Below are 16577 nucleotides of genomic sequence, written 5' to 3' on the forward strand. Positions count from 1 at the left end.
TGGCACCGTAGAGACTAACACATTTATTTGAGCATAAGCTTTCGTGGGCTACTGCCCACTTCTTCGGATGCGTCCGAAAGCTTATGCTCTAATAAATTTGTTAGTTTCTAAGGTGCCACAAGTACTCCTGTTCTTTTTGCCTAGCAAATAGTTTCCTGTGCTGAGTAGCCACCTAGGAGGTTATTTAGTGCTAGCTGCTGGTTACTATTAAACCCTAAGCTGAACATGTAAAAAGAACCTAATAATATGGATAAAAAAAAAAGGGCAGAAAATCTGATTAGATAGGCAAGCAAGCCTAATCTGAAAATGACTATTTCTGCTGAACACAGACTGTGCTATTCACAGCCCTGTTGTGTCTGGCAGCCAGTCTACACGAGCTTTCAACTCATCGTTTTTATTGAGCAGTCTTGAATTTCTGTCAAAATCAGCCTGTGATAATTGTGGTTTTGTTACAAAATGGCAAAGGCAATATGAGCTTTGTGGCTGAAGAACATAAAAAAGTTTGGCTTCCTAATCGTATCCCGCCACAGGCATAGTACCTACTTTAACAAGATCATCTGGAACAGCAGTGGCCTTGGAGGACTGCAGAGATTAAAACCCAGGCCCTGGTGGGCCAACTAATATGCTTAATCAGGTTCCCATGAAATAAGAGTCGGGGGCCTCTAGATGAGCATTTCAAAAAAGAAGGTGCTTGTTTTGTGTGAAGGGGTAAATAAAACTGGAAATGAATCAAGCCCATTTAATCAGCATTTTTCTTCATTAAGCTATAGGTATTTTGGTCCACCTTAAAAATCTATCATTAATAGAAAATAGCTATTAATCGTCCAGCTGCTGCAGCACATACTATAGGAGGTGTGGTTAGCAAATGCACACCTCCTCTGCTGCCAGACACAACAGGTAGATCCTGAAATTCCTTCTGTTTCAAAAGAATATCTATTTCAAGTAACCACAGAATCATTGCCGAGAGGGTATGAGTGGGAGCAATGATCAAATGAAAAGTGAATATAATGAGTATCAATTTTAAACTAGACTCACCACATAGCTACAGTACAGTAGGTTTCAATTTAAATACTATGGTGATAAGCATCTCACAAAACCACAAATAGATTAATTTTTCGGCTTACCTCATTATTCATAATCATACGCAATACACAATAACTATTTTGGTAACGCAGCAAATGTGTATTTGCTAGCCACACCCGCTGTAGAATGTTCTGCAGGAGTCAGCAGGCTAATCCCTGAACTAACCTGAGAAATCACTGTCGTTTTTCCTACTTGATTCTTTTAAATATTATCCACAATTTTAGACGGTCTTGGAGAGTTGAGAAGTAAAAACTCTGTAACATTGGAGTAACACTACTCAAAAGTCATTAAAATGCATTTAAAATCTCAAAAATTAGCCCATTTCCACACAATTGTTAGCATAACCTGGCACATTTTCTTGTGAAAATGGGTCCATTATTGAATGCTGGTAGCTTCTGGCTAACGAAAATGCAAAAATTCCATGTTCATATGTTTCTGATGAGAAAATAGTAAATTTGTAGCAACTGGAAATAATGTGAAATGTTTTTCCTTTTAGGGATCGGGTGAGGTGAGGGAAAGTGATAGTGGGTATGCTTGTGAAAGCTTTGCGTAAAATTCCCTGAAACAAAAGTTGTGAATTTCTCAGGGCTGCTCCGAGGACCCATTATGGATATAAATAACAAGGTTGAGTTAATGACTCAGGATTCGAGGTTGGTCTCATGTTTGAATTATAATGATCCCTGGCTGTAAATGTTCTGTTGCAATTCTCTATTACACCTTCTGTAAGATTGGCAGAGAGGCTGAAACCGTCTTAAAGAGACCCTGCTAGCTTGTCAGACAGGATGGAAGCATTTTGGGGCAGGGACTGTCTTTTTGCTCTGTGTTTGTCTAGCACCTAGCACAATGAGGCCCTGTTCCATGAGCAGGGCTCATAAACTCTGCCACACTACTGATAAATAATAATAAAGGAGACTTCTTTTTGAGTGGCCTGGCAGAAGAACTGCCATTAAGGGTATGTCTACACAGAGAGCAATAATGGTTGGCCTGGGTCAGCTGACTCAGGCTTGCAGGGCTCAGGCTCTGGGGCTGAAAAATAGCTGTGTAGATGTTCAGGCTTGGGCTGGAGCCTGAGCTCTGGGATCCTGTGAGGGTGGAGGATACCACAGCTTGGGGTCCAGCCCGAGCGCAAACATCTACACAGTGATTTTTAGCCCCACAAACCCCAGTCAGCTGACCCAGGCCAGCTGCATCCATGCCACAAGTCTTTCATCCTTGTGTAGACATACCCTAACTCATAATAGATGCTAGTTTCAGTCTTGGCTGATTTCATTTGTGGGATGCAGACACAGGGCCAATTCTGCAAAGTGCCATGTTCAGAAAAAAAAATCTCTTGAGAAAACTTGTTCTAGTAAATTGCAAGCACCAAGCATGGAGATTACTGGTGGCCATGCTGCTCTGCTGTGATGGCCAAATCAGGGTGGGCAAAGGGAGAACTAAAACTCCGCTTTACACACTGACCTGTGCTGGAGAGAGAAAAGTGGCTCCATAAAGGCTGCTTGCCCCCTCACATTGTAACCCGCAATATGGGTAGTCTGCAGAGAGGAGTAAGGAGCACCTTATACCACCTTATGCTTCAGTACATGCATGTCAATTGAGGCACTAGCTAGCCTAATGGACCATAAAGGGTCTGTCTAGTTTACCCAGCCTTACACATCACCTCTGAATTTTGCCCTTTATATTAATTCTTATGGCAAGGAGTCTTCTCTAAATTGACAATCAAACGACCATCCTTATTTGGAAGCCTGGCACTCTTGGCTACAGCGAGCTGAGCCACAGAACGCTAATTCCTTTTCTCACTTGCACTCACATAGAATGAAAATGTTTCCAAAGATGGTGAATGTCTTCATCTGTTGCACAGTATGGAGAAATGTGTCAGGAAGTTTCACTTTGACCACACCCTATAGACAAGTGGAGGCCAAACCTGTCTTTCCTCACAAGCCTAATTTTACAATTTGAAAAAGAGCCACAAAACCCTAACTACAGTGGGTGTGGGTGAGTCTATGTAATATCTACATTAATTGGAGCTCATCACAAAACATATTAAAAACAATTTAAAAATTCCCAATATTCTTTTCTATCAACATTTTGAAATGTTCTAATACTCTTTCTCTCTCTTACTCACTCACACACACTTTCTTCTTCTATGGCTTTCCCCAGTTCAGCTTCCTCTTAGGTCTCTGCAGTGGTGCCAATGAGGGTGTGCCCCCACCCCCGCCAAGGTTTTTATACTTGCTCAAAGTTCCATAGGCTGTGGAGCCAGGGGGGTCACGGCCTGACACTTGTAAACAAAGGCCCCCCACTAATCAGTACAACTGCTGCTAGAGTGGTCCATAACATTGCACTGGGCGTTTGGTCACAATGCCATTGAACTTTGACCTGGCCGCTCCTCCGTACAGATGGGTGGCTGGGCCAAATGGTGTTGTGAGTCTGTTCCCATATGGTGGAGTTCAGGGGGTTCGCTAAGAACTTGACTCCTGGTGGCACTAGCTCATGGGCTGTGTGAGCAGGAGAGAGGTAGACCCAGGGTTCTTGCAGGAGGAGGAAGCAGAGTGGGGGAACAAGTGGGCACTTGAATAGAGTCCCTGCTGGCAGGGCGGGGACTGGAATTTGCCCCGCCTCTAAAGAAATATCTGAAAGGGCACCATTGCTCTCCGCTTGTCTCATTTTACTAGCCAGTGCCCTTTTTGTTCAGTTCAAGTTGCACATTTTCTTCCTCTCTTTATATGCAGAGTTGCTGTAGCCATGTTGGTTCCCGTGGCATAGCTAGGAGTGGAAATTTGGGTGGGCCGCGACTTTTGGATGGACGGGCAATGACAGACTGTGCTAGCTCAGCATCTCCACCAATGCCACACCCTCTTCCACAGGGCTTCACCTGCAGGGCTGGCTCTAGCTTTTTTGCCTCCCCAAGCAAAAAAAAAAAAAAAAAGGCAGCCGAAGGGAGGACGGTCAAGGAGACTCACAGCGGGGTAAAGGGTGCAGCCCGCTCACAGCCGGCCTTGGGGTGCCTCTCCCAGTCAGGCAGGCAGAGCCCCCGGGGGCTGCAGGTGCTGGCTCAGCCGCTCCTTTAAAGGGCTGGGCTCAGAGCGGCGCGGGAGGCAGAGGCCGGTGCAGGCGGCGGGGAGTGGCACGTCCCGGGTAGCCCGGTGGCACTGTGAGTGGCGAGGATCGCTAGTTCCTGTCCCCCGGGCTGGGGTCTGTGCCTCTGCAGGGCTGGGCTGGGACTGGCAGAGCGCGGGGAGCCAGCTGGGGGCTCCGGAGCTGCGGACCGGGCTGCCAAAGCAAAAAAAAAGAACCACGGCAGGCCGGCCGGAATGTGCCGCCCCAAGATTGGCTGGATGCTGCCCCTTACAATGTGCCGCCCCAGGCATGTGCTTTCTTGTCTGGTGCCTGGAGCCGGCCCTGTTCACCTGCCGAGCTGGGCACGCGCATGGGACGACTCAGAAAATGACAAAGCAGAGCTGCCAGCGTGTAGCTTTTTAAAGGGTGGGTGCATCGCTTTGTCCTGGATTTCAGGTGCCCAAGTGACGCTCCAGGCTGCTGTGGCAGCACTCCACCCCTTCTCAGAGTTGGGTGGGCCTGTATGGTAAGTGGGTGGGTCGCGGCCCACTCAGGCCCATCCTTGGCTATACCTCTGTTTGGTCCCAGGATGTTAGAGAGACAAAGTGAGTGAGGTAACATTTTTTATTGGCCTCACTTCTGTTGGTGAGAGAGTAAAGCGCTCAAGCTTAAACAGAGCTCTTTTTTCTGGTCTGGGAAACATACTCGGAGTATCACAGCTAAAATATAAAGTGGAACAAATTGTTTAGCATGAGTAGTTAACACATATTTCAAGGGCCCAGTCAAGATGAAGGGGCCTGTTAACTACCCTCCAGTCACAGGGAGAAAAGGAAGAGAGTGGGGGGCAAAAGGAAGTTTTGGGTGTGTGTGGGGGGGTTATAGATTGTTGTGATAAGCCATAGATCCAGTGTCTCTATTCAGTCCATGATTTTTAGTATCTAGCAAAGTTATGAATTTAAACTCTCAGCTTATCTTTTGAAGGTGTTGTGCAGATTTCCTTAGAGAATGAGGTCTGAGAGTTCTGATACAGAGTGCTCGTTTTGTGAAAAGTGTTTACTGTAGATTATATGCCATACATCTACACAAGGATAAAAGACCCGCAGCATGGCCACGGCTGGCACGGGTCACCTAACTTGGGCTTGCGGGTCTTAGACTGCAGGGCTGAAAATCACTATGTAAATGGTTGGGCTCAGGCTGGATTTGACAAGATAAGGAAACTGTTTCTGTGTTTGTTTCATTTAAATTAAAAGGGCTAAAAGCAGTATTTTTCTTCTGCATAGTAAAGTTTCAAAGCTGTATTAAGTCAATGTTCATTTGTAAGCGTTTTTGAAAGAACAACCATAATGTGTTGTTCAGTGTTACAAACATTTGAGTTATGAACAACCTTCAGTCCCAAGGGGTTCATAACTCTGAGGTTCTACTGTACTCAAACACTTAAATAAACCTTATTCAGATGGCTTGAATTCAACAGCCCACAAGTAGCATCCCCGCAAAGAATGGCAGAGGACGAGTGGATTGTGTTTCAATGTGGTTGAAGTACAAATAGTATAGACATGAACTATCCATGTGGCGCAGTGGGCAGAACCTGGCCATCTGCCTGACAGTACTACTAACCCCTTGCTGTAATGAGCAATCTCTCTCTCTCTATATATGTATATAACACTAAATTGTACATTTCTATTTTTTATGGCCCTGCAAATAGAAAACACCACTTTATGGATGGTGTTAGAACTGATCTTGCATGGTGTAATTTTTATCCTGCAGTTCTTTTCCCAATATAAAAATGAACCACTAGAGAAATAGTAAAAATAAATGAGTCTCCCAAGAAAGGAAGTTGCTGCTGTATGTTTGGTCACCTGCTACAACTCTAGTTTTCCTTTCCTGCCCTTTCTGCCAATAGAATTGGGTTTCTTATTGGTTGATTTTTAGTTACATCATTAAAGATTAAATCCTGCTCACCTGATTTAGGCACAGTTCTTACGGACCCCAGTGGGGATACTGTGAGCCAGAATTGATGTATTTAATGGCGGTTGGTGCGCAGTTGGGGGAAAAAATCTTTGTATTGTGTTGAGAATTCTCTCTGCCTCTCCCCACCCCTCAGCTTATACAACAGATACATGCTTCATTTAATTCACTAATTTTAATCATTTGGTAATATAGGATTAGCATTCATTTTGCTAGGCCTGGCACTTGCTCTATAGACACGCACTGCAAAATTTCCATTTATCTTTATTTTGCAATGATTTTACTCAGTACTTAATAATTTTTCCATTTTTACATTTATGATTCTTCAGTGCAGCAAAGATTGAGCTCAAGCAGCCTCAGTTCCTGTTCTAAGGGTAATGCTAGAAAAGATGGCTTCCCGGGATCTGTTTGCCACACATATGGCAATTTCCTGGACTACCTTTGGTAGTCTTACTGTATTAAGTGTATGCATTAGTGTGGGCCAAGGACTGTGTGTAATTTCATGGTGGGGGCTAGTGACCACAGCTCTGCTAGGAACTAAGAATAGTGGGGGGTGAGTAGGACAATTCGCTCAAGTTGTAACAACTCCAGTGAAGCAGCGCCTTATGGACAGCCTTGCATATATTGGTTCCAACTGGATTCTCCAGTGACCAACAGACATAGTGACACTTTTGGATAAATAGCCTGAGTTTAAACTGACTCACAGCCCTCTTTCTTATCCAGTAAATGGACAGGACCGTCTGTCCAAAGGGGCTCCCATCCTTCCTGGGAAGGGTTGGAAGAACTTTGGCCTACTGAGGCCCCATAAAGCTTACGGGTGACCTCTGGCAAGCTTTTTGCATACATATCGAAATTTTGATTTATTTCCCCCTCATATGTTTTTGCTGTAAGGCTTTCACTTTAAGAATAAATTTGCTATGTGGTAATTTCTTGACTGCCAGCACTTACGTTGTTCATAGCCGTTGAAGAAAATGAAAAGCAGAGATGCTGGCCTGTTTAAACAGTCTGGTTCGCTGGGAATATCTCAGTGTACACAGCTTGGAAACGTGCAGCTTGGAAAAATCCCAGTAAGGAGAGAGAGAGAGAGAGAGAGGTGATGGTTCAGGAACCTAGAGCGGGTACCTTTGAGGGACCATAGGGTGGAAATAGAGATACAGTTGCCCTGAACTGTGACACTTTGCTCTTTTACAGCATGTAGCTAACAGTGCTGTGTATTACCATTCAGTCATGGTTCGACAAGCCTCACAGCCTACTATTTTTTTCATTCTGACTCAAGAAATAAATCACAGCCTCTGCAGAATACAAAGACAGATGGTTGGACGTTTAAAGGCAAGCTCATTGACTGAATAGACATACAATGTAGGCATTCACTTCTTCATAGATTCAAGGTTTGTGAAAAAATCTCTTAACAGCAGGCTATTATTTACAGCTAGTTGAACAATACAAAACGTGAGTCACCGGTGCTTTTTGTGAATAAATATATTGAGTTCACTCTGCTGTTATTATAGTGTTATGAAAAAGACAATATAGAAGGTTGAGAGCTCAGACTCTAAAGCCTGTGTTGTCAATGAAAGCTCTCCTCGAAAGATCAGTGTGAAAGTTTGGCAAACTGCATAAGCCACAGCAGGAAGTACTAAAGTGCAGCAGTACAAGGCTCAGCCAGAATCCAGCTACTCCAATACCTGGCCAATCAGCTCCTAAGTGACAGACCCAAAATTAAACTTGGGATAAAACCGACAAAGGAAAAAGTTGGCATAACAACAGGAAAATGTTCTTAAACTGTGGAATATTTTCCCAAGGGAAATGGTGGAAGCTCCCTTCGTCAGCAAAATCATTTAAAACTAAAGCGGATAAGGCACTTATTAAAGTTCTATAGGAACAATTATATATTGCCATGACCAATGAACTAGATGTGACCTAATGGGTCTTTTCCACATCTAATATCTGTGATTCTTTAAGGATGAGGGGAAGAGGAATCAACCTTTTATTGACATAAACAGTGCTTATTGCATTGTAAAATCACAAACAAGGGAGTGCTAGGAAGAGTCCAAACTCACTGGGTTTCAGAGCCCAGGTTACAGCCCAACTGGGAACATCTACACTGCTATTTTTAACCCTGAGCCCCACACACCTGAGTCAGTTGCCAGGGCTCTGAGACAAATGTGAGTTTTTTAAATTTTCATCTGAATACCTTGAACATGTAATTGATGCCATGGGCTTAAGGAACTCGCCAGAGAAAGAGAAAGTGCTTCTTGAAGCACCACCGCTAGAGAATGTGTCACAGTTACGATTATTCTTAGGACTGTTTAACTACTATGGTAAATTTCTGCCTCAGCTGGTGACAATATTGGTGCCATTAGATGACATGTTGCAAGCAAATTAAAAATGGGACGTGGACTAAAGGGTGTGAATGTGCATTTAAGGAAGCAAAGAAACTGTTATCAGCTTCGCTATTACTGCAATGGCTTGTGCTGCTTCGCCATAAGCTTCAGTGCTTTCCTACATTTTTCCTAATGGCATGGAGAAACCAATTGCCTTTGTATCATGAAAACTCACTACACCTGAGAAGAACTATGCACAAACAGAGTGAGAAACTCTCAGTATTATCTTTGGACTCTGGAAGTTCCATACCTAGCTGTATGGTAGACATTTTACCACGCTGATGGCTCATCACCCATTCATTTCAATTTTTGAACTGAAACATGGAATTCCATCATTAGCTGCTGCTCATATAAAACGATGGACGTTTCTACGGTAAGCTCAGTCCTATACTATTCAATTCCATAAAGTGACTTAGCATTGACAATGCTGATGGGCTGTTGTGCCTGCCATGCCCCAGCTCTCGTCAACTCAAAGAAACTTTGGACTAAGTGTTCTATCTCCTTTTGCTAGGTTACCCATCACTAGCACAGACATCAATAAAGAAACCTCTAAGGAATATGTGCGTTCCTTTGTGAAGGGAATGGTACTACAGATTATAGTGTTGGATCATAAGAATCTCCATTTACACAATTTGTGTATCATGCCTTAAAAGCTAACAAGTCTATTTTGAGTCACCCACAGAAATTGGACAATTTCTTGCTTGTCTACCACATGCAACATGAACATACCACATGCCACTACCCAGGAGTCACCTGCAATTCTTTTCTTGAAGCAACCTTTGCATATCTCTTGGGACCTACTACATCCTGATATTGCCTCAAGTGTAGCCAAATCCCAAGATATGCAAATTGATTGACAATGTGAGATGCATCGTTCTTGTCAAGGACTTAGTATGGACTCACAACTATGGTTGTGGAGTGAAGTAGGTACCTGGAGAAGTTGTAAAATGCATGGGACCTGTTTCATTTGTGTTGCATCTATGTGACAGTATTTTATGGAAACTGAATATGGACCATTACTGGAATCCAAGAATGTTCCAGTAGGACTTTCTGTTCTTCTAATCAAACTTCCTCCCATCACAACTCCTAGTTTGAAAGACTTGTTGAGACAAACTTTGGTACCAGATCCATTTGATTCCATATTAGATCCAGTTGATGCCTTGCCAGTGATCCTGTTGCTCAGGATGTTGCTGCACTGCCATCATCATGTTATCCTAAGCGAGTGCAAAAACCAGTGGTGCACCTGAATTTATAAATTGTTTGGTTCATGAATTGCTATTTCAGGGCAGAATAATCTCTTGCGATTTAAGCATCCATAGTAGCCCACATACAATTTTTGTTGGGTTATATAGTGTTTTATGTTAGCTATATATATATATATGAAGCTTTTTAAAGTAGGGAGGAGGAATGTGATGCCCTCGCCCTTTAAATGTTTGAGTACCTCCCCCTCCTCAGAGAAATGCCTTACTTACATGTTGCTTTCAGTTTTGCTAGCTGAACAATAAAGCAAACACAGAGGACAGCTGTGTTTTTATCAGCTCCCCCTTGAGTCTGTATCTCCTTTTCTGCTGGGTCCAAGTATAACAATGCCTCCTTCTGCATGGAGCCCAAGGCCTTCTGCAAAGGAGGAAGGTCCCAGAGCCCAGGCTCCAGCCTGAGCCCAAATGTCATTACACAGCAATTATACAGTCCTGCAGCCTGAGCCCCACAAACCTGAGTCGCTGACGTGAGCCAGCCACGGGTGTTTAACAGTATGAAAGGCCTCAGTTAGGTCAAGTATCAGGGGGTAGCCGTGTTAGTCTGTATCTACAAAAACAACAAGGAGTCTGGTGGCACCTTAAAGACTAACAGATTTATTTGGGCATAAGCTTTCGTGAGTAAAAACCTCACTTCTTCGGATGCATAGAGTGAAAGCTACAGATGCAGGCATTATATACTGACACATGGAGAGCAGGGAGTTACTTCACAAGTGGAGAACTAGTGTTGACAGGGCCAATTCAATCAGAGTGGATGTAGTCCACTCCCAATAATAGATGAGGAGGTGTCAATTCCAGGAGAGGAAAAACTGCTTCTGTAGTGAGCCAGCCACTCCCAATCCCTATTCAAGCCCAGATTAATGGTGTTGAATTTGCAAATGAATTTTAGTTCTGCTGTTTCTCTTTGGAGTCTGTTTCTGAAGTTTTTTTGTTCAATGACAGTGACTTTTAAATCTGTAATAGAATGACCAAGGAGATCGAAGTGTTCACTTACTGGCTTGTGTGTGTTACCATTCCTGATGTCCGATTTGTGTCCATTTATTCTTTTGCGGAGGGACTGTCCGGTTTGGCCAATGTACATGGCAGAGGGGCACTGCTGGCACATGATGGCATATATGACATTAGTGGATGTGCAGGTGAATGAGCCCCTGATGGTCTTTGTTTAATCCTGATCTGATGGTGTCAAATTTGCAAATGAACTGGAGCTCAGCAGTTTCTCTTTGGAGTCTGGTCCTGAAAACTTTCATGTTTATCTGGTGGACAAAACCCATGTGTGTAGCAGCCCTATCATGCTGTACTGCTGGGAAAAGGGAGTAGGGAAAACATATGCACTAAAATATTGTAATTGTCCACGTTGAAAATTTCTCCCAATAAAAACTCCCCATAAACTAGAGTACAAAAGTGGCATCCTGACTTCAGACTTATATCAATATAATTTGAATGTGAAACATATCTTATGGGATACCATATTATTTGCATGACAATATGAATTAAAAATATATTGTTCATCTAAGTTAAAAACATAAGCTTTTTACTATAAATTGTAGCAGTTAGTTTAGATTGACTGACTAAAAACCTGTAGATAAGACACGTTCACAGTCCTAGTTTTACACAAGTTACAAGGCGAGAGTAGTTAATTTTAGAGAGGCTGCTTCTGAAGCCTTACCTGCTTTGGGTCAGCTACTTGGAGTAGTCTAAAATTACAAGCTTGCTTTCTTGCAGTTTTATTACCTACAATATCTGCTGTTGAGTGACACCTCAATTACCAGTGAAGGGCAACAGGCCTGAAATCAAGATGGCAGACACAGAAAGGGCCTCTCTCCCTGTAGATGTATCTTTGACCTTTCAGATATTTTAAGGGCTTTTTTTACTCAGGTGTGGGTGTGGAGAGAGAATAGAATTCTTTAGCAGTTATGCTCCTGTGAATGAGGGCTGTTTGACTGTTTGGGTTATTTTTCCTGCTTTCTTCAAGCATATGTATAGAAACACTAATTTGATTGACAACCTTCAGGATCTTGTGTGAAAGCAGAGTGTGACAGTAGGTCTTAATAAAAAAAGGTTTTAAAGACTGAGCCCATGTGAAGCTGTTGGTGCAATTAAACTGATATTACATTTCAAAGCTTTACTACATTAATGGGTATTTTTATTCACTCACGCTACGTGACATGTGAGTGAAATGAGTTAGTTATGCTATACTACGGAAAGATTAAATTAAGTGAAAAGATTTATTTGCTATCTTACAAGTTTTATGTCTGGTTAAATGAGGCTGTTACACCAGGATAAATACAGGGTAACTCCAGCAAAGCCCCTAGAATTAGTACAAAGGACTGCAGGAACTCTTTTGGGCATATCAATTATTAAAATACTGGCCATTTATCTAACCTACAGTAGATGCTCACCTAAGTCCATTGCTAGTCAGAGGACTGAGTGAACAAGTAAATCTTGCACAGTACCCTGTAGCTCATCAAGCTCTGGCAGCTCCAGTTTCAATGGAGACACTGCGGATTGATACTGATGTAACTGAGAACAGCCTATAGTGCTGAGATATAGGCACTTTGAAATGTCCACAACACCAGGAACTGAAACCAATACCAACAACTATGAATCATAGTAATGATATATAAATCCCAAATACTATTCACAGGTTTTAAAAAGGATACATGACTACAAGATTAACTAGGATATGGGACATCTTTATGATTTTGAATCAGACATCAGCAAAAGGGTATATTCTCCCTACGGTGCCTGTGCAGCCACTACACTACACTGCAGCATTAGTGAAGGTTGTAATAGCTGGGAGCCAAATTCCACCCTTAAATACACAAGCCCCACTCCAGCTCAATGGGAGCAGACAGTGCCAATGTGTGCAATAACAGAAGATGGTACTGTGAGTACAGCAAATGCTAAAACCTAGCTTATTCTTATTATATATAATTATTGACCAAGCCATCTTTAGGTTGGACTATGACTCCTGTCATAATTAATACCGGATATTTCCCACATTATAACTCACTCCTGGCCCCACTCAGGATGGGCTCCAGTACTTCTGGTCACTTATAACCCCCTTTGGTTTTCCTTCCACATCAGGCAGCTATTGTATACTTTCCTTCCACAATCCCTTGTCAAGACCTAGCACGGAGCACAGTTGAAGTTTCCAGTTCAGTACTCAGAAATGGAAGATTAAAAAAAGGCAACATTATTACCTTCTACTTACTATATCAGGGAATCTGATTTGAACTAGATGTGAGATGAGAAGATAGTACCAAGGTGCATCCATGTTAAAGTTGAAATCAATTCAATGGTGCCAAAATCTTGTGAGCTGTTTTTGTCCCAAAATGTCACAAGAGATCATCTGTTTGCATAGAGTTTTGAGCTCATGCCTGTTCTTGTGAGATTCTGGCTGCATTGATTGTGAACCAGAAAATAGGGCTATCGTGCTGTGGGATCTGGACCAACACCAAAAGCATCAGAACAACTTTGTATCTATAGATCCTTGTGTTCTAGAGATTTCATGTATAATCGGAACCAGTAAACCATGTAATTGCTAAAGGAACTGACGTACCTTATTCATGTAGATATACTGTGTTAAAAATGTGTTTAGAGTTCCCACACGTTTTGAAAATACTAAACCATATCCTTTGCTTTAAATACAAAGATTTATTTTCCCATCAAGATAAATAGTTTATCATGTCATGTAACAGAATGTATATTTTTCCTCTCGTTTGGTAATTGTACACACCAGGTCTTGAATGGATATTAAACAAACTTGATATTCTGAAGGATGTATCTTTATTTTCACTTTTCTTAATTGTGATTGTGTATTCTAATACAGTAGCCTAGGGAAAGTGACCTCTTCTGTTTTTTCTAAAACAGAAGTAGTATATATTCACGTACACATTTTAAACACCACCTCACCACTGATTTACTACAAACAACAAGAGGGACACTTCTAAGGTCATGCTCCTCTATCGGGGCTTATTTCTACTGGGAAGCAACACCAGGTTGTAACACATTAACTAATAAGATGCTGAACATGTGTTAGCACCTTGTGCAGCCATGGACTTGTGTTTAAAATGTCAGCTGGCCATGGTCTAGCTAATTGACATGATTTTTAAAATATATCATCTAAGATGCTAATTAACATGTTATAACACAATGAAAGGTCAGTGAGGTAATATCTTTTATTGGACCAACCTCTGTTGGTGGAAAAGACAAGCTTTCGAACTGTACAGAGCTCTTCTTCTCTGTGAAGCTCCAATAAAAGATATTACCTCACCCACCTTGTTTTCTCTCATATCCTAGGACCAACACAGCTACAACCCTGCAAACAAAGGACATTATAAAACAATGTCATTTTCCTGTACTGACAAGTCTTTAGTGTGGACTGTGTGCACCCCACACTGAAGTGAAGAAGAGAGGTCTAGGAGCAGGAGAAAGATACTGTTTCTTCTTTCCCATTTCCTGCCACCAAATCTGAAGGCAACAGAGTGGGACAGCTGCCAGGCATCCACCATGCCTCAAGCATTAGCTGGAGGAGTGAGGTGTTCAACATCGGCTTCACGATAACCCACTCGCCCAGCTCCACAGGAATGCTTCCACCAGACCCTCTTCCCACTTCTCTCACCTCTGATAGGGAAGGTTTGTTCTCCTGGGTCTACCTGTACAGCCTAATAGGGCCCTGATCTCATTTAGACACTACCACAATATTGGTAAGATTCATGAGAGGAGGGAATAGGTGCATCTTTCTGTCCCCTGCCTCATCCAGATTTTCTTTGGGTAGTTATTGTTTGAAGTAGCAGCAACCTCTTTGCTTTGCAAGATATTACTTCTACTATGGTACCATGTCAGCGGTCATACTTATACACACTCTAGTTGCTAAGACATGAGTCTTGGAAGTACAGAGATGTCACCATTGAACTCTGGGGCAGTTCTTGCAGACTCCTGCAGCCAGACCCTTTTATGAGAATCATAGCATAAATGTTCAAGATTTGCAAAACAATTTAAACACAAATAAAGTATTTGGCTCTACAGAGAGACACACAACTGACAACCAGCTAATCAACTTTCTATTCCACTTTTGACCTAACTGGGCAAGTAGAGGTTTTCCCCAGACCTCTTCTCAATTACAATGAGGCAGGTGATAGTCAAACTAAGAACGACCATACTGGGTCAGACCAACAGTCCAACTAGCCCATATCGTGCCTTTCAACATTAGCCAGTGCCAGATGCTTCAGAGGGAATGAAGGTAAGGCAATTTACTGAGGGATTCATCCCATCATCCAGTCCCAGCTTTTGGCTGTCAGAGGCTTAGGGACATCCAGAATATGGAGTTGCATTCCTGACAATCTTGGGTAATAGGTTCCTGGAGGATAGGTCCATCTTGGCTATCGAATTCTTTTTTGAACCGAGTTTAGTTTTGACCTTCACCTCATCCCCTGGCAATGACTTTCACATGTTGACTGCACATTGTTTTAAGAAGTACTTTATGTTTGTTTGAAACCTATTGCCTATTAATTTCATTGGGTGACCCCTGGTTTAGTTATGTGAAGGGTTAACAGTTCTTTATTCACTTTCTCCACACCATTCATGCTTTGATAGACCTCTATCATATCCCACCTAAGTCATCTCTTTTCTAAGATGAACAGTCTGTGTCTTTAATCTCACCTCATATGGAAGCTTTTCTATACCCTTAATCATTTTTGTTATGCTTGTCGGTCTCTTTTTGAATTCTAATTTCTATATGTATGTATGTGGGCAGATATTTTCACATAACTATCTACAACAACTCCAAGATCTTTCTTGAGTGGTAACAGCTAATTTAGACCCCATCATTTTGTATGTGTAGTTGGAATTATATTTTCCAATGTACATTTATCATCATTAAATTTCATCTGTCAGTCACCCAGTTTTGTGAGATCACTGTCAATATATACCAATGTGCAAGAGGGACAATATCCATTCCCCTGAATATCTTCTTGTGGGCAGTCACCCAATTCAACATTTCATTGTTTAATATGTTATAAATCCCATTTTCAGAATTTATCAAGAAAATCTTGTCACAGTGTTATAATAGCCAGCACAATTTGATGCATGTCATCTATATAAGGCTACAGTGGCAGTTAGTTAAAGTTCCCTAAGATTAATAGATCATGGCAACCTTGGTCTTTAGCTATTTAGAAAATAGTAGGAAATAAAGACTTGTTAGTTTATTGCTAAAATGTATTGTACCAGGAATTAACCTTGCTCTTTTATTTTAAAATGCATGAACCCCATTAATAGCAATTTTGATATTAAAACAAAAAAAACCCCGCAAAAACTGATGTCAAGTAATTTAGCTAATTAATTTTCTAGTTAATCCATTGCAAATTGCTTTTCCTCACCTTTGACAGGAATGGATGGTTTGCAACGTACAATGTTTAGCTGTGTAAATTAAGAGGTGAGCTATGATTTCATTTGTCTATTTATAACAATTCTTATGCTGTATAGTTTTAGACAAAGGGTGGGCCACCTACGACCCACAGGCCACATCCAGGCCACCAGCTGATTTAATCTGCTCCTCGAGCTCCCGCTAGGGAGCAGGGTCTGGGACTTACCCCGCTCCTGCACTCCAGCCGGACCGTGGGGTTGGGGGCCGCTCCGTGAGGCTCCCGGAAGCAGTGGCATGTCCCCCCTCTGGCTCCTACGCTTAGGGGCAGCCAGACTCTGCACGCTGCCCCCGCCCCAAGCACCACCCCTGCAGCTCCCATCGGCTGGGAACTGCGACCAATGGGAGCTGGAGGTTTGGTGCCTGTGGATGGGGCAGCACGCAGAGCCGCCTGGCTGCGCCTCCACGAAG

Source organism: Trachemys scripta, chromosome 11 (assembly GCF_013100865.1).
Source record: "Trachemys scripta elegans isolate TJP31775 chromosome 11, CAS_Tse_1.0, whole genome shotgun sequence".
Lineage (NCBI taxonomy): Eukaryota > Metazoa > Chordata > Testudines > Emydidae > Trachemys > Trachemys scripta.